We start from the raw sequence: 22,332 nt of genomic DNA, 5'->3' as shown, positions 1-22,332 counted from the left end.
AATTCGTATCAAAATAAATAAACAAAATTCCGATGAAAGAACGTATATTTGTAGGAAAATAAATATACAAAATATACATAAAATAACGAAAATTTGTTTAAAATTTATAAAAAAAAACACAAAAATAGTTTCAATTTGAATGAAAATAGATATACAAAATACACATATATTTAGTTAAATTTGTCTTTAAATACATGTACAAAATACATATAAAATAATGTAAATTTTTATGAAATGAAAACATATAAACATAAAATAACGTACATTTGTATAAAATATACATACAAAATACACATAGAATAATGTAAAATCGTTTAAAAAAAAAAAACAGAATATCAATATAATAATGTAAATTTGTATGAAAATAAAGATGCAAAATACATATAAAATAAAGCATATTTTTTATAAAAATACATATACAAAAATACACATAGAATAATTAAATTTGTATTAAAATTAATATACAAAATGCATATACAATAAGGTAAATTTGTATTGAAATAGATATGCAAAATACACATAAATAATGTAAATTTGTATCAAAATATATATACGAATACACATAAAATAGAGTAGATTTCTATGAAAATATACATAAAAAATACATATAAAATGATGTAAGAAAGTATAAAAATATATATACCAAATACACCTAAAATAATTTAAATTCGTATCAAAATAAATAAACAAAATTCCGATGAAAGAACGTATATGTATTGGAAAATAAATATAGAAAATACAAATAAAATACCGAAAATTTGTATAAAAATATATACAAAAAAAAACCCACAACAATAATTTCAATTTGTATGAAAATAGATATACAAAATACACATATAATTAGTTAAATTTGTATTTAAATACATGTACAAAATACACATAAAATAATGTAAATTTGTATGAAATGAACACAAATACACATAAAATAACGTACATTTGTATGAAATATATAAACAAAATACACATAGAATAATGTAAAATCGCATCAAAATATATACACAGAATATCAATAAAATAATATAAATTTGTATAAAAATAAAGATGCAAAATAACCATAAAATTAACCATATTTTTATAAAAATACAAATACAAAAATACACATAGAATAATTAAATTTGTATTAAAATTAATATACAAAATGCAGATACAATAAGATAAATTTGTATTGAAAAAATATGCAAAATACACATAAAACAGTGTAAATTTGTTTCAAAATATATATACGAATACACATAAAATAACGTAGATTTCTATAGAAATATATATACAAAATACACATGAAATGATGTAAATACGTATAAAAATATATACAAAATACACATTAAATAATGTAAATTCGCGTCAAAATAAATAAACAAAATATCAATAAAAGAATGTGTATTTGTATGAAAATAGCTATACAAAATACACATAAAATAACCTAAAATTATATAAAACTATATACAAAAAATACACAAAAATAATTTAAATTTGTATGAAAATAAATATACAAAACACACATAAAATTAGTTAAATTTGTATTGAAATACATATACAAAATACACATAAAATAATGTAAATTTAAAATAAAAATACATAAACAAATAAACTTAAAATAACGTAAATTTGTATAAAATATATATACAAAATACAAATTAAATAATGTAAATATGTACAAAAATATATATACAAAACACAAAAAGAATAATGTAAAATCGTATCAAAATAAATACACAGAATATTAATAAAATAATGTAAATTTGTATGAAAATAAAGAAGCAAAATACCCAATAAATAACGATTTTTTTTATAAAAATATATATACAAATATACACATAAAAAATTTCAATTTGTATTAAAATAAATATACAAAATACACATACAATAAAATAAATTTGTATTGAAATAGATATGCAAAATACATATAAAACAATGTAAATTTGTTTCAAAATATATATACGAATACACAAAATAACGTAGATTTCTATAAAAATATATATACAAAATACACATAAAATGAGGTAAATACGTATAAAAAATGTATACAAAATACACATAATTTAATGTAAATTCGTATCAAAACAAATAAACAATATACCAATAAAAAAATGTGTATTTGTATTAATATAAATATACAAAATACACGTAAAATAACGTAGATTTATATAAAACTATATACAAAAATACACAAAAGTAATTAAATTTGTATGAAAATAGATATACAAAATACACACATAATAAGCTAAATTTGAATTGAAATATATATACAAAATAAATAAAATAAAGTAAATTTGTATCAAAATATTTATACAAATACACATATAATAACGTAAATTTGTATTAAAATATATAAACAAAATACACATTAAATAATGTAAATACGTATAAAAAATATGTACAAAATACACATATAATCATGTAATTCGTATCAAAATAAATAAATAAAATACCAATGAAATAATATAAATTTGTATGAGAAAACATATACAAAAAACACATAAAATAACGCAAATTTCTATTAAAATATATGTACAAAAATGCACATCAAATAAATTTGCATAAAAATATATATACAAAACACAGATTAGATAATGTAAATGAGTATAAAAATATATACAAAATACCTATGAAATAATCTAAATTCGAATCGAATTAAATTAAGAAAATACCAATAAAATAATGTAATTTTGGATGAAAATATATATAGAAAATAAACATAAAATAACCTAAATACAAATACAAATATACACATAAAATAATTTAAAATTGAATGAAATAAATATACAAAATAAACATAAAATAAGGTAAATTTGTAATGAAATATATGTAAAAATACACATAAAATAATATAAATTTGTATGAAAATATATATACAAATACACATTAAATAACAAGAATTTCTATAAAATTTGTATCAAAATATATACGAATACACATAATAAAATAACGTAAATTTTTATGAAAATGTATATACAAAATACACATAAAATAATTTAAATACGTAGAAAAATATATATACAAAATACACATAAAATAATGTAAATTTGTATGAAAATATATAAACAAATACACATTAAATAATGTAAATATGTATAAAAAATATATATACAAAATACACATAGAATAATGTTAAATCGTATCAAAATAAATAAACAGAATATCAATAAAATAATGTAAATTTGTATGAAAATAAAGATGCAAAATATCCATATAATAACGCATATTTGCATAAAAATATATATACAAAAATACATATAAAATAATTAAATTTGTATTAAAATAAATATACAAAATGCACGTACAATAAAGTAAATTTGTATTGAAATAGATATGCAAAATACACATCAATAATGTAAATTTGTATGAAAATGTATATACGAATACTCATAAAATAGAGTAAATCTCTATGAAAATATACATAAAAAATAGATATACAAAATACACAAATAACTAGTTAAATTTGTATTTAAATACATGTACAAAAAACACATAAAATAATGTAAATTTGTATGAAATGAAAACAAATACACATAAAATAACGTATATTTTATATAAAATATATATACAAAATACACATAGAGTAATGTAAAATCATATCGAAATAAATACACAGAATATCAATAAAATAATGTAAATTTGTATGAAAATAAAGATGCAAAATACCCATAAAATAAAGCATATTTTTATAAAAATACATATATAAAAATAAACATAGAATAATCAAATTTGTATTAAAATTAATATACAAAAAGTATAAATATATAAACGAATACACATAAAATAACGTAGATTTCTATAGAAATATATATACAAAATACACATGAAATGATGTAAATACGTATAAAAATATATATTCAAAATACACATTAAATATTGTAAATTCGTGTCAAAATAAATAAACAAAATATCATGAAAAGAATGTGTATTTGTATGAAAATAGATATACAAAATACAAATAAAATAACCTAAATTTGTATAAAACTATATACAAAAATACACAAAAATAATTTAAACTTGTATGAAAATAAATATACAAAAAACACATAAAATTAGGTAATTTTGTTTTGAAATACATATACAAAATACACATAAAATAATGTAAATTTGAATGAAAATACATAAACATATACACTTAAAATAACGTAAATTTGTATCAAATATATATACAAATACACATTAAATAATGTAAATATTTATAAAAAAAAATAGATACAAAACACAAATAGAATAATGTAAAATCGTATCAAAATAAATACACAAAATATTAATAAAATAATGTAAATTTGTATGAAAATTAAGATGCAAAATACCCATAAAATAACGCATTTTTTATAAAAATATATATACGAAAACACATAAAATATCTGATTTTGTATTAAAATAAGTATACAAAATGCACATACAATAAGGTAAATTTGTATTGAAATAGATACGCAAAATACATATAAAACAATGTAAATTTGTTTCAAAATATATAAAGGAATACACCTAAAATAACGTAGATTTCTATTAAAATATATATACAAAATACACATATAATTAAGTAAATAATCATGTAATTCGTATCAAAATAAATAGACAAAATACCAATAAAATAATGTAAATTTGTATGAGAAAACATATACAAAATACACATAAATAACGCAAATTTCAATGAAAATATATATAATATAATATATTTTTATACATATTTAAAATATTTAAGGTATATTTTGTATATATATTTTATCCAAATTTACGTTATTTTATGTGTATTTGTTTATATATTTTCATACAAATTTACATTATTTTATGTGAGTTTTGTATATGTATTTCAATACAAATTTGCCTAACTTTATGTGTATTTTGCATATCTATTTTCAAACAAATTTAAATTATCTTTGTGTATTTTTGTATATATTTTTATACAAATTTTAGTTATTTTATTTGTATTTTGTATATATATTTTCCTACAAATATACATTCTTTTATTGGAATTTTGTGTATTTCATTTTTTACGAATTTACATTATTTTATGTGTATTTTGTATATATATTTTTCTACGTATTTAAATTATTTTATGTGTATTTTATATATACATTTTCATAAAAATTTACGTTATTTTATTGTGTGTATTCGTATATAATTTGATACAAATTTTATAGAAATTCATGTTATTTTATGTGTATTTCTATATATATTTTCTTACAAATTTATATTATTTTATGTGTATTTTTACATATGTTTCTTTACAAATTTACCTTAGTTTATGTTTATTTTGTATATTTATTTTATTCAATTTTAAATTATTTAATGTGTATATTTGTATTTGTATTTAGGTTATTTTTGTGTGTTTTCTATATATATTTTCATCCAAAATTACATTATTTTATTGGTATTTTCTTAATTTAACTCGATACGAATTTAGATTATTTCATAGGTATTTTGTATACATATTTTTATACTCATTTACATTATCTAATGTGTGTTTTGTATATATTTTTTATGCAAATTAATTTTATGTGCATTTTTGTACATATATTTTTATAGAAATTTGCTTTATTGTATGTGTATCTTGTATCGTTTTCTCATACAAATTTACATTATTTTATTGTTTTTTTGTTTATTTATTTTGATACGAATTACATGATTATATGTGTATTTTGTACATATTTTTTTATACGTATTTACATTACTTAATGTGTATTTTGTTTATATATTTTTATACAAATTTACGTTATTATATGTGTATTTATTAAAAATATTTCGACACAAATTTACTTTATTTTATGCAGTTTGTATATATATTTCAATTCAAATTTAGCTTATTTTGTGTGTATTTTGTATACCTATTTTCATACAAATTTAATTACTTCTGTGTATTTTTGTATATAGTTTTATATAAATTTACGTTATTTTATGTGCATTTTGTATATTTATATTTATACAAATACACATTCTTTTATTGGTATTTTGTTTATTTATATTTATACGAATTTACATTATTTTATGTGTATTTTGTATACATTTTTTATACGTATTTACTTAATTTTATGTGTATTTTTTATATATATTTTTTTATAGAAATCTACGTTATTTTATGTGTATTCGTATATATATATATATATATAAAAATATATATATATATATATATATATATATATATATATATATATATATATATATATATATATATATATATATATATATATATATATATTTTGCATATCTATTTCAATACAAATTTACCTTATTGTATGTGCATTTTGTATATTTATTTGGTATATATAATTTTAAAAATGCGTTATTTTATTGGTATTTTGCATCTTAATTTTCATACAAATTTACATTATTTTATTAATATTCTGTGTATATATTTTGATACGATTTTATATTATTCTATTTGTGTTTTGTATATATTTTTTTATATATTTTCATTATTTAATGTGAATTTTTTTATATATTTTATACAAATTAACGTCATTTTAAATGTATTTGTTTATATAATTTCATTCAAATTTACATTATTTTAAGTGTATTTTGTATATGTATTTCAATACAAATTTACCTAATTTTATGTGTATTTTGTATATTTATTTTCATACAAATTTAAATTATTTTTGTGTTTTTTTCTATATACATATAGAGTAAATTTCTATGAAAATATATATTCAAAATACATATAAAATTATGTAAATAAGAATAAAAATATATATATCAAATACACCTAAAAAAATGAAAATTCGTAACAAAATAAATAAACAAAATTCCGATAAAAGAACGTATATTTGTAGGAAAATAAATATACAAAATACACATAAAACTACGAAAATTTGAATAAAAATAAATACAAAAAAAAAACAAAAAAGTAAATTTCAATTTGTATGAAAATAGATATATAAAATACACATATAATTAGTTAAATTTGTATTTAAATACATGTACAAAATACACATAAAATAATGTAAATTTGTATGAGATGAAAACAAATTCACATAAAATAACGTACATTTGTATAAAATAGATATACAAAATATACATAGAATAATGTAAAATCGTATCAAAATAAATACACAGAATATCAATAAAATAATGTAATTTTGTATGAAAATAAAGATGCAAAATACCCATAAAATAAAGCATTTTATTTTTAAAATACATATACAAGAATACACATAGAATAATTAAATTTGTATTAAAATTAATATACAAAATGCACGTACAATAAGTTAAATTTGAAATGAAAAAAATATACAAAATGCACATAAAACAATGTATATTTGTTTAAAAATATATATACGAATACACATGAAATAACGTATATTTCTATAGAAATATATATACAAAATACACATGAAATGACGTAAATACGTATAAAAATATATATTCACAATACACATTAAATAATGTAAATTCGCATCAAAATAAATAAACAAAATATCAATAAAAGAATGTGTATTTGTATGAAAAAAGATATACAAAATACACATAAAATATTGTAAATTTGTATAAAACTCAATTCAAAAAATACACAAAAATAAATTATATTTGTATAAAAATATATATACAAAATACACATCAAACTAGTTAAATTTCTATTGAAATACATATACAAAATACACATAAAATAATGTAAATTTGAATGAAAATATATAAACAAATACACTTTAAATAACATAAATTTGTATGAAATATATATAGAAAATACACATTAAATAATGTTATTATGTATAAAAAAGTATATACAAAACACAAATTGAATAATGTAAAATAGTATCAAAATAAATACACAGAATATTAATAAAATAATGTAAATTTGTATGAAAATAAAGATGCAAAATACCCATAAAACAACGCATTTTTATGAAAATATATATACCAAAATACACATAAAATATTTAAATTTGTATTACAATAAATATACAAAATGCACATACAATAAGGTAAATTTGTATTGAAATAAATATGCAAAATACACATAAAACAATGTAAATTTGTTTCAAAATATATATACGAATACATATAAAATAACGTAGATTTCTATAAAAATATATATACAAAATACACATAAAATGAATTAAATACGTATAAGAAAATGTATACAAAATACACATAAAATAATGTAAATTCGTATCAAAATAAATAAACTAAATGCCAATAAAAGAATGTTTACATGTATAAATATAAATATACAAAATACATATAAAATAACGTAAAATTGTATGAAACTATATTAAAAAATAAACAAAAATAATTAAATTTGTATGAAAATAGATATACAAAAGACATATAAAATAAGCTAAATTTGAATTGAAATAAATATAGAAAATGCATAAAATAATGTAAATTTGTATCAAAATATATATTCAAATACACATATAATAACGTAAATTTGTATAAAAATATATAAACAAAATACACATTAAATAATGTAAATACGTATAAAAGATATGTACGTAATGTAAAAATTTATAAAATTAAAGATGCAAAATACCCATAAAATAACTCATATTTAAAAAAAATATATATACAAAAATACACATAAAATAATTGAATTTGTATTAAAATAAATATACAAAATACAAATACAATAAGGTAGATTTTTATTGAAATAGATATGCAAAAAACACATAAAATAATGAAATTTTTTATCAAAATTGATACGAATACACACAATAAAATTACGTAAATTTTTATGAAAATATATATACAAAATACACATAAATAATGTAAATACATAGAAAAACATATATACAAAATACACATAAAATAATGTAAACCCGTATCAAAATAAATAAACAAAATTTCCTCTAAAAGAATGTATATTTGTAGGAAAATATATATACAAAATACAAATAAAATAACAAAAATTTTTATAAAAATATATACAAAAATACACAAAAATAATTTAAATTTGTTTGAAAATAGATATGCAAAATACACATGAAATTAGGCAAATTTTTATTGAAATACATATACAAAATACACATAAAATAATGTAAATTTGTATGAAAATATATAAACAAATACACATAAGATAACGTAAATTTCCATAAAATATATGCACAAAATAAATAAACTGACTATCAATAAAATAATGTAAATTTGTATGAAAATAAAGATGTAAAATACCCATATAATAACGCATATTTGTTTAAAAATATATATACAAAAATACATATAAAATAATTAAATTTGTATCAAAATAAATATACAAAAGGCACATACAATAAAGAAAACTTCTATTGAAATAGATATGCGAAATACACATAAATAATGTAAATTTGTATCAAAATATATATACGAATACACATAAAATAGAGTAAATTTCTATGAAAATATATATTCAAAATACATATAAAATTATGTAAATAAGTATAAAAATATATATATCACATACACCTAAAATAATGAAAACTCGTATCAAAATAAATAAACGAAATTCCGATAAAAGAACGTATATTTGTAGGAAAATAAATATAAAATACACATAAAAATACGAAAATTTTAATAAAAATATATACTAAAATACACAAAATTAATTTCGATTTGTATGAAAATAGATATACATAATACACATATAATTAGTTAAATTTGCATTTAAATACATGTACAAAATACACATGAAATAATGTAAATTTGTATGAAGTGAAAACAAATTCACATAAAATAACGTTCATTTGTATGAAATATATATACAAAATATACATAGAATAATGTAAAATCGTATCAAAATAAATACACAGAATATCAATAAAATAATGTAAATTTGTATGAAAATAAAGATGCAAAATACTCATAACATAAAGCATTTTTTTATGAAAATACATATACAAAAATACACATAGGATAATTAAATTTGTATTATTTTATATGTACTTTGTATATATATTTTTATACGCATTTACATTATTTAACATTTATTTTGAATATATAATTTATACAAATTCATGGTATTTATGTGTATTTGTATATATATATTCATATAAATTTACATTATTTTATGTGTATTTTGTACATATTTCATTTCAAATTTACCTTATTTTATGTTTATTTTGTATGTGTATTTTATATTTATACAAATACACATTCTTTTATAGGTATTTTCTTTATTTATTTTGATTCGAATTTACATTATTTTATGTGTATTTTGTTTACATTTTTTTATACGTATTTACTTAATTTTGTGTATTTTCTATATATATTTTTTATAGAAATCTACGTTATTTTATGTGTATTCGTATATATATTTTGAAACAAATTTACATTGTTTTATATGTATTTTTGCATATTAAATAATATATATGTATATTTATTTTAATACAAATTCAAATATTTTATGTGTATTTTGGAATCAATAATTTTATAAAAGATGTGTTATTTTATAGGTATTTTGCATCTTAATTTTCATACAAATTTACATTATTTTATTAATATTCTGTGTATATATTTTGATACGATTTTACATTATTCTATTTGTGTTTTGTATATATTTTTTTATACATATTGACATTATTTAATGTGTATTTTGTATATATATTTCATACAAATTTACGTTATTATATGTTTATTTGTTTATATATTTTCTTTCAAATTTACATTATTTTATGTGTTTTTTGTATATGTATTTTATACAAATTTAGGTTATTTTACGTACGCATTTACATTATTTAATGTGTTTTGTATATATATTTTTATCCAAAGTTACTTTATTTTACGCTCATTTTTCGACATATTTTTATAGAAATTAGCGTTATTTTATATGTATTTGTATATGTTTTCTCATACAAATTTACATTATTTTATTGACATTTTGTTTATTTAGTTTGATACGAATTACATGATTATATGTGTATTTTGTACTTATTTTTTATACGTATTTACATTACTTAATGTGTATTTTGTTTATATATTTTTAAACAAATTTACGTTATTATATGTATTTTTATAAATATTTTGATACAAATTTACATTATTTTATGTATTTTGTATATACATTTCAATTCAAATTCAGCTTATTTTATCTGTATTTTGTATATCTATTTTCATACGAATTTAATTACTTCTCTGTATTTTTGTATATAGTTTTATACAAATTTACGTTATTTTATGTGTATTTTGTATATTTATATTTATACAAATACACATTCTTTTATTGGTATTTTGTTTATTTATTTCGATACGAATTTACATTATTCTATGTGTATTTTGTATACATTTTCTTATACGTATTTACTTAATTTTATGTGTATTTTGTATATTTATTTTTATACAAATCTACGTTATTTTATGTGTATTCGTATATATATTTTGAAACAAATTTACATTGTTTTATATGTATTTTGCATATCTATTTCAATACAGATTTACCTTATTGTATGTGTATTTTGTATATTTATTTTAATACAAATTCATTTTTTCATGTGTATTTTGCTATATATATTTTTATAAAAACTGCGTTATTTAATGGGTATTTTGCATCTTTATTTTCATACAAATTTACATTGTTTTATTAATATTCTGTGTATTTATTTTGATACGATTTTACATTATTCTATTTGTTTTTGTATATATTTTTTTTATACATATTTACATTATTTAATGTGTATTTTGTATATTTTAAAACAAATTTACGTTATTTTATGCGCATCTGTTAAAATATTTTGATACAAATTTACATTATTTTATGTATTTTGTATATATATTTCAATACTAATTTAGTTTATTTATGTATATTTTGTATATTTATTTTCATTCGTATCAAAATAAATAAAGAAAATAGCAATAAAATAATGTAAATTTGTATGAGAAAACATATACAAATACACATAAAATAATGTAAATTTGAATGAAAATATATAAACAAATACACTTAAAATAACGTAAATTTGTATAAAATATATATGCAAGATACACATTAAATAATGTAAATGTGTATAAAAAAATACATATACAAAAAATCAATAGAATAATGTAAAATCTTATCAATATAAATACACAGAATATCAATAAATTAATGTAAATTTGTATGAAAAGAAAGATGCAAAATTCCCATAAAATAGCGCAATTTTTTATAAAAATATAATTATATAACAAAATACACATAAAATATTTAAATTTTTATTGAAATAAATATACAAATTGCATATACAGTAAGGTAAATATGTATTGAAAGAGATATTCAAAAATACATATCAAACAAAGTAAATTTGTTTCAAAATATATATACGAATACACATAAAATAACGTAGATTTCTATAGAAATATATATACAAAATACACATGAAATTATGTAAATACGTATAAAAATATATATACAAAATACATATCTTGGTAAATTCGTGTCAAAATAAATAAACAAAATATCATGAAAAGAATGTGTATTTGTATGAAAATAAATAATAGATAATAAATTTGTATGAAATATATATGCAAGATACACATTAAATAATGTAAATATGTATAAAAAAAATATATACAAAAGACAAATAGAATAATGTGAAATCGTATCAAAATAAATTCACCGATTATTGATAAAATAATGTAAATTTGTATGAAAATAAAGATGCAAAATTCCTATCAAATAGCGCATTTCTTATAAAAATATATATACCAAAATACACATAAAATATTTAAATTTGTATTGAAATAAATATACAAAATGCACATACAATAAGGTAAACTTGTATTGAAAGAGATATGCAAAAATACATATAATACAATTTAAATTTGTTTCAAAATACGAATACACATAAAATAACGTAGATTTCTATATAAATATATATACAAAATACACATAAAATTAAGTAAATACGTATAAAAATAGATGTACAAAATACACATAGAATAATGTAAAATTGTTTAAAAAAAATAAAAAATATAAATAAAATAATGTAAATTTGTATGAAAATAAAAATGCAAAATACCCATAAAATAAAGCATATTTTTTTTATAAAAATACATATACAAAAATACATATAGCATAATTAGATTTGTATTAAAATTAATATACAAAATGCATATACAATAAGGTAAATTTGTATTAAAAAAAAAATGCAAAATACACATAAAACAGTGTAAATTTGTTTCAAAATCTATATACGAATACTCATAAATCAACGTAGATTTCTATAAAAATATATATACAAAATACACATCAAAATCTGTAAACCCCTATAAAAAAAAAAAAAAAAATTATATATATATATATATATATATATATATATATATATATATATATATATATATATATATATATATATATATATATATATATATATATATATATATATATATATATATATATATATATATATATATATATATATATATATATATATATATATATATATATATATATATATATATATATATATATATATATATATATATATATATATATACACATTAAATAATGTAAATTCGCGTCAAAATATATAAACAAAATATCAATAAAAGAAAGTGTATTTGTATGAAAATAGATATACAATATACACATAAAATCACCTAAATTTGTATAAAACTATATACAAAAATACACAAAAATAATTTTAATTTGTATGAAAATAAATATACAAAATACACATAAAATTAGGTAAATTTGTATTAAGATACATTTACAAAATACACATAAAATAATGTAAATTTTAATAAAAATATATAAACAAATACACTTAAAATAACGTAAATTTGTATAAAATATATATAAAAAATACACATTAAATAATGTAAATATGTATAAAAAAATATATACAAAACACAAATAGAATAATATAAAATCGTATCAAAATAAATACACAGAATATTAATAAAATAATGTAAATTTGTATGAAAATTAAGATGCAAAATACCCATAAAATAACGTTTTTTTTTATAAAAATATATATACCAAGACACACATAAAATATTTGAATTTGTATTAAAATAAATATACAAAATGCACATACAATAAGGTAAATTTGTATTGAAATAGATATGCAAAATACATATACAACCATGTAAATTTTTTTCAAAATATATATACGAATACACATAAAATAACGTAGATTTCTATGAAAATAAATATACAAAATACACATCAAATGAAGTAAATACGTATAAAAAAAGGTATACAAAATACACATAAAATAATGTAAACTCGTATCAAAATAAATAAACAAAAAACTAATAAAAGAATGTGTATTGTATAAATATAAATATACAAAATACAAATAAAGTAACGTAAATTTATATAAAACTATATGAAAAATAAAGAAAAGTAATTAAATTTTTGTGAAAATAGATATAAAAAATACATGTGTATTTTGTATATTTATTTTCATACAAATTGAAATTATTTTGTTTATTTTTTTATATATTTTCAAACAAATTTTCGTTATTTTATGAGTATTTTATATTTATTTTTCTACAAATATACGTTCTTTTATCTGAATTTTGTTTATTGAATTTGAAACGAATTTACCTTATTTTGTATATCTATTTTCATACAACTTAAAATACTTCTGTGTATTTTTGTATATAGTTTTATTTAAATTTACGTTATTTTATGTGTATTTTGTATATTTATATTTATACAAATACAAATTCTTTTATTGGTATTTTGTATATTTATTTTGATGCGAATTTACATTATTTTATGTGTATTTTGTATACATTTTTTTATACGTATTTACTTCATTTTATGTGTAATTTGTATATATATTTTAATATAAATCTACGTTATTTTATGTGTATTCGTATATATATTTTGAAACAAATTTACATTGTTTTACATGTATTTTGCATATCTATTTCAATACAAATGTACCTTATTGTATGTGTTTTTTATATATTTATTTTAATACAAATTAAATTTTTTATGTGTATTTTGGTATATATGGTAAGGTAAATTTGTATTGAAAGAGATATTCAAAAATACATATAAAATAATGTAAATTTGTTTCAAAATATATATACGAATACACAAAAAATAACGTAGATTTCTATAAAAATATATACAAAATACACACAAAATGAAGTAAATACGTATAAAAAAATGAATACAAAATACACATAAAAATCGTATCAAAATAAACAAAATACCAGTAAAAGAATTTTTATTTGTATAATTATAAATATACAAAATACATAAAAAATATCGTAAATTTGTATAACACTATATACAAAAATACACAGAAGTAATTAAATTTGTATGAAAATATATATACAAAATACAGCTAAAATAAGCTAAATTTGAATAGAAATGTACATACAAAATACATAAAATAATGTAAATCTGTATCAAAATATTTATACAAATACATATAATAACGAAGATTTGTTTAAAAATATATAAACAAAATACACATTAAGTAATGTAAATACGTATAAAAAATATGTACAAAATACACATATAATCTTGCAATTCGTATCAAAATAAATAAACAAAATAGCAATAAAATAATGTAAATTTGTATGAGAAAACATATACAAATAACGCAAATTTCTATAAAAATATATGTACAAAAATGCACATAAAATAAAGTAAATTTGCATAAAAATATATATACAAAACACACACTAAATAATGTAAATCCGTACATAAAATAACCTAAATTTGTATAAAACTATATACAAAAATACACAAAAATAATTTAAATTTGTTTGAAAAGAAATATACAAAATACACATACAATTAGGTAAATTTGTATTGAAATACATATACAAAATACATCAAATAATGTAAATTTGAATGAAAATATATAAACAAATACACTTAAAATAACGTAAATTTGTATAAAATATATATGCAAGATACACATTAAATAATGTAAATGTGTATAAAAAAAATATATACAAAAAACAAATAGAATAATGTAAAATCGTATCAAAATAAATACTCAGAATATCAATAAAATAATGTAAATTTATATGAAAATAAAGATGCAAAATTCCCAAAAATTATCGCATTATTTATAAAAATATATTTACCAAAATACACATAAAATATTTAAATTTGTATTAAAATAAATACACAAAATGCATATACAGTAAGGTAAATTTGTATTGAAAGAGATATTCAAAAATACATATAAAACAATGTAAATTTGTTTCAAAATATATATACGAATACATATAAAATAAAGTAGATTTCTATAGAAATATATGTACAAAATACATATGAAATTATGTAAATACGTATAAAAATATATATACAAAATACATATCAAATAATGTAAATTCGTGCCAAAATAAATAAACAAAATATCATGAAAAGAATGTGTATTTGTATGAAAATAGATAATAGATAATAAATTTGTATAAAATATCTATGCAAGATACACATTAAATAATGGAAATATGTATAAAAAAGTATATACAAAAAACAAATACAATAATGTAACATCGTATCAAAATAAATACACCGAATATTAATAAAATAATGTAAATTTGTATGAAAATAAAGATGCAAAATATCCATATAATAACGCATATTTGCATAAAAATATATATACAAAAATACATATAAAATAATTAAATTTGTATTAAAATAAATATACAAAATGCACGTACAATAAAGTAAATTTGTATTGAAATAGAAATGCAAAATACACATCAATAATGTAAATTTGTATCTAAATATATATACGAATACTCATAAAATAGAGTAAATATCTATGAAAATATACATACAAAATAGATATACAAAATACACATATAACTAGTTAAATTTGTATTTAAATACTTGTACAAAAAACACATAAAATAATGTAGATTTGTATGAAATGAAAACAAATATATTTTATATAAAATATATATACAAAATACACATAGAATAATGTAAAATCATATCAAAATAAATACACAGAATATCAATAAAATAATGTAAATTTGTAAGAAAATAAAGATGCAAAATACCCATAAAATAAAGCATATTTTTATAAAAATACATATACAAAAATACACATAGATTAATCAAATTTGTATTAAAATTAATATACAAAATGCACATACAATAAGGTAAATTTGTATTGAAAAAATATGCAAAATACACATAAAACAATGTAAATTTGTTTAAAAATATATATACGAATACATATAAAATAACGCAGATTTCTATAGAAATATATATACAAAATACACTTGAAATAATGTAAATACGTATAAAAATATATATACAAAATACACATTAAATAATGTTAATACGTGTCAAAATAAATAAACAAAATATCATGAAAAGAATATGTATTTGTATGAAAATACATATACAAAATATACATAAAATAACCTAAATTTGTATAAAACTATATACAAAAATACACAAAAATAATTTAAACTTGTATGAAAATAAATATACAAAAAACATAAAAATAGGTAAATTTGTATTGAAATACATATACAAAATACACATAAAATAATGTAAATTTGAATGAAAATATATAAACAAATAGACTTAAAATAACGTTAATTTGTATGAAATATGTATACAAAAAAAACATTAAATAATGTAAATATTTATAAAAATATATATACAAAACACAAATAAAATAATGTAAAATCGTATCAAAATAAATACAGAAAATATTAATAAAATAATGTATATTTGTATGAAAATTAAGATGCAAAATACCCATAAAATAACGCATTTTTTATAAAAATATATATACGAAAAAACATAAAATATTTGATTTTGTATTAAAATAAATAGACATACAAAATACACATAAAATAAGCTAAATTTGAATTGAAATATATATACAAAATACATAAAATAATGTAAATTTGTATCAAAATACCTATACAAATACACATATAATAACATAAATTTGTATAAAAATATATAAACAAAATACACATTAAATAATGTAAATACGTATAAAAAAAAATGTACAAAATACACAAATAATCATGTAATTCGTATTAAAATAAAAAGACAAAATACCAATAAAATAATGTAAATTTCTATGAGAAAACATATACAAAATACACATAAATAACGCAAATATCAATAAAAATATATATAATATAATATATTTTTATACATATTTAAAATATTTAATGTATATTTTGTATATATATATTTTATCCAAATTTACGTGATTTTATATGTATTTGTTTATATATTTTCATACAAATTTACATTATTTTATGTGAGTTTTGTATATGTATTTCAATACAAATTTGCCTAACTTTATGTGTATTTTGCATATCTATTTTCAAACAAATTTAAATTATTTTTGTGTATTTTTGTATATATTTTTATACAAATTTTAGTTATTTTATTTCTTTTTTTGTATATATATTTTCCTACAAATATACATTCTTTTATTGGAATTTTGTGTATTTAATTTTTTACGAATTTACATTATTTTATGTGTATTTTGTATATATTTTCCTACGTATTTAAACTATTTTATGTGTATTTTATATATACATTTTCATAAAAATTTACGTTATTTTATTGTGTGTATTCGTATATATTTTGAAACAAATTTTATACAAATTCATGTTATTTTATGTGTATTTGTATATATATTTTCATACAAATTTATATTATTTCATGTGTATTCTTACATATATTTTATTACAAATTTACCTTATTTTATGTTTATTTTGTATATATATTTCATTCAATATTAAATTATTTAATGTGTATATTTGTATTTGTATTTAGGTTACTTTATGTGTTTTCTATATATTTTCCTCCAAAATTACATTATTTTATTGTTATTTTCTTAATTTACCTCGAGACGAATTTAGATTATTTCATATGTATTTTGTATACATATTTTATACTCATTTACATTATCTAATGTGTTTTGTATATATTTTTATGCAAACTAATTTTATGTGCATTATTGTACATATATTTTATAGAAACTTAAAACGTTATTTTATGTGTATTTTGTATATGTTCTCATACAAATTTACATTATTTAATTAGTTTTTGTTTATTTATTTTGATACGAATGACTTGATTATTTGTGTATTTTGTAAATATTTTTTATATACGTATTTACATTACTTAATGTGTATTTTGTTTATATAATTTTTTACAAATTTACGTTATTATATGAGTATTTGTTAAAAATATTTTGAAACGACTTTTCTTTATATTATGTATATTGTATATATATTTCAATTCAAATTTAGCTTATTTTGTGTGTATTTTGTATATCTATTTTCATACAAATTTAATTACTTCTGTGTATTTTGTATATAGTTTTATACAAATTTATGTTATTTTATGCATTTTGTATATTTATATCTATACAAATACACTTTCTCTTATTGGTATTTTGTTTATTTATATTTATACAATTTACATTATTTTATGTGTATTTAGTATACATTTTTGAGTCGTATTAACATACATTTATTTGTATATTGTAGATATATATTTATAGAAATCTACGATATTTTATGTATATATATATATGTCTATATATATATATATATATATATATATATATATATATATATATATATATATATATATATATATATATATATATATATATATATATATATATATATTTTTTAAACAAATTTACATTGTTTTATATGTATTTTGCATATCTATTTCAATACAAATTTACCTTATTGTATGTGCATTTTGTATACTTATTTGGTATATATAATTTTATAAAAAATGCGTTATTTTATAGGTATTTTGCATCTTAGTTTTCATACAAATGTACATTATTGTATTAATATTCTGTGTATATATTTTGATACGATTTTATATTATACTATTTGTGTTTAGTATATATTTTTTTTATATATATTTTCATTATATAATGAGAATTTTTTTTATATATTTTATACAAATTAACGATATTTTAAGTGTATTTGTTTATATAATTTCATTCAAATTTACATTATTTTAAGTGTATTTTGTATATGTATTTCAATACAAATTTACCTAATTTTATGTGTATTTTGTATATTTATTTTCATACAAATTTAAATTATTTTTGTGTTTTTTTCTATATACATATAGAGTAAATTTCTATGAAAATATATATTCAAAATACATATAAAATTATGTAAATAAGAATAAAAATATATATATCAAATACACCTAAAAAAATGAAAATTCGTAACAAAATAAATAAACAAAATTCCGATAAAAGAACGTATATTTGTAGGAAAATAAATATACAAAATACACATAAAATTACGAAAATTTGAATAAAAATAAATACAAAAAAAAAAAAAAAGTAAATTTCAATTTGTATGAAAATAGATATATAAAATACACATATAATTAGTTAAATTTGTATTTAAATACATGTACAAAATACACATAAAATAATGTAAATTTGTATGAGATGAAAACAAATTCACATAAAATAACGTACATTTGTATAAAATAGATATACAAAATATACATAGAATAATGTAAAATCGTATCAAAATAAATACACAGAATATCAATAAAATAATGTAATTTTGTATGAAAATAAAGATGCAAAATACCCATAAAATAAAGCATATTATTTTTAAAATACATATACAAGAATACACATAGAATAATTAAATTTGTATTAAAATTAATATACAAAATGCACGTACAATAAGTTAAATTTGAAATGAAAAAATATACAAAATGCACATAAAACAATGTATATTTGTTTGAAAATATATATACGAATACACATGAAATAACGTATATTTCTATAGAAATATATATACAAAATACACATGAAATGACGTAAATACGTATAAAAATATATATTCACAATACACATTAAATAATGTAAATTCGCATCAAAATAAATAAACAAAATATCAATAAAAGAATGTGTATTTGTATGAAAAAAGATATACAAAATACACATAAAATATTGTAAATTTGTATAAAACTCAATTCAAAAAATACACAAAAATAAATTATATTTGTATAAAAATATATATACAAAATACACATCAAACTAGTTAAATTTCTATTGAAATACATATACAAAATACACATAAAATAATGTAAATTTGAATGAAAATATATAAACAAATACACTTTAAATAACATAAATTTGTATGAAATATATATAGAAAATACACATTAAATAATGTTATTATGTATAAAAAAATATAAACAAAACACAATTTGAATAATGTAAAATAGTATCAAAATAAATACACAGAATATTAATAAAATAATGTAAATTTGTATGAAAATAAAGATGCAAAATACCCATAAAACAACGCATTTTTATGAAAATATATATACCAAAATACACATAAAATATTTAAATTTGTATTACAATAAATATACAAAATGCACATACAATAAGGTAAATTTGTATTGAAATAAATATGCAAAATACACATAAAACAATGTAAATTTGTTTCAAAATATATATACGAATACATATAAAATAACGTAGATTTCCATAAAAATATATATACAAAATACACATAAAATGAATTAAATACGTATAAGAAAATGTATACAAAATACACATAAAATAATGTAAATTCGTATCAAAATAAATAAACTAAATGCCAATAAAAGAATGTTTACATGTATAAATATAAATATACAAAATACATATAAAATAACGTAAAATTGTATGAAACTATATTAAAAAATAAACAAAAATAATTAAATTTGTATGAAAATAGATATACAAAAGACACATAAAATAAGCTAAATTTGAATTGAAATAAATATAGAAAATGCATAAAATAATGTAAATTTGTATCAAAATATATATTCAAATACACATATAATAACGTAAATTTGTATAAAAATATACAAACAAAATACACATTAAATAATGTAAATACGTATAAAAGATATGTACGTAATGTAAAAAATACCCATAAAATAACTCATATTTAAAAAAAATATATATACAAAAATACACATAAAATAATTGAATTTGTATTAAAATAAATATACAAAATACAAATACAATAAGGTAGATTTTTATTGAAATAGATATGCAAAAAACACATAAAATAATGAAATCTTTTATCAAAATTGATACGAATACACACAATAAAATTACGTAAATTTTTATGAAAATATATATACAAAATACACATAAATAATGTAAATACATAGAAAAACATATATACAAAACACACATAAAATAATGTAAACTCGTATCAAAATAAATAAACAAAATTTCCTCTAAAAGAATGTATATTTGTAGGAAAATATATATACAAAATACAAATAAAATAACAAAAATTTGTATAAAAATATATACAAAAATACACAAAAATAATTTAAATTTGTTTGAAAATAGATATGCAAAATACACATGAAATTAGGCAAATTTTTATTGAAATACATATACAAAATACACATAAAATAATGTAAATTTGTATGAAAATATATAAACAAATACACATAAGATAACGTAAATTTCCATAAAATATATG

The sequence above is a fragment of the Eriocheir sinensis genome, unplaced genomic scaffold, assembly GCF_024679095.1.
Source record: "Eriocheir sinensis breed Jianghai 21 unplaced genomic scaffold, ASM2467909v1 Scaffold42, whole genome shotgun sequence".
NCBI lineage: Eukaryota > Metazoa > Arthropoda > Malacostraca > Decapoda > Varunidae > Eriocheir > Eriocheir sinensis.
The sequence above is the reverse complement of the archived record's forward strand: the minus strand, read 5'-3'. Positions refer to the sequence as shown.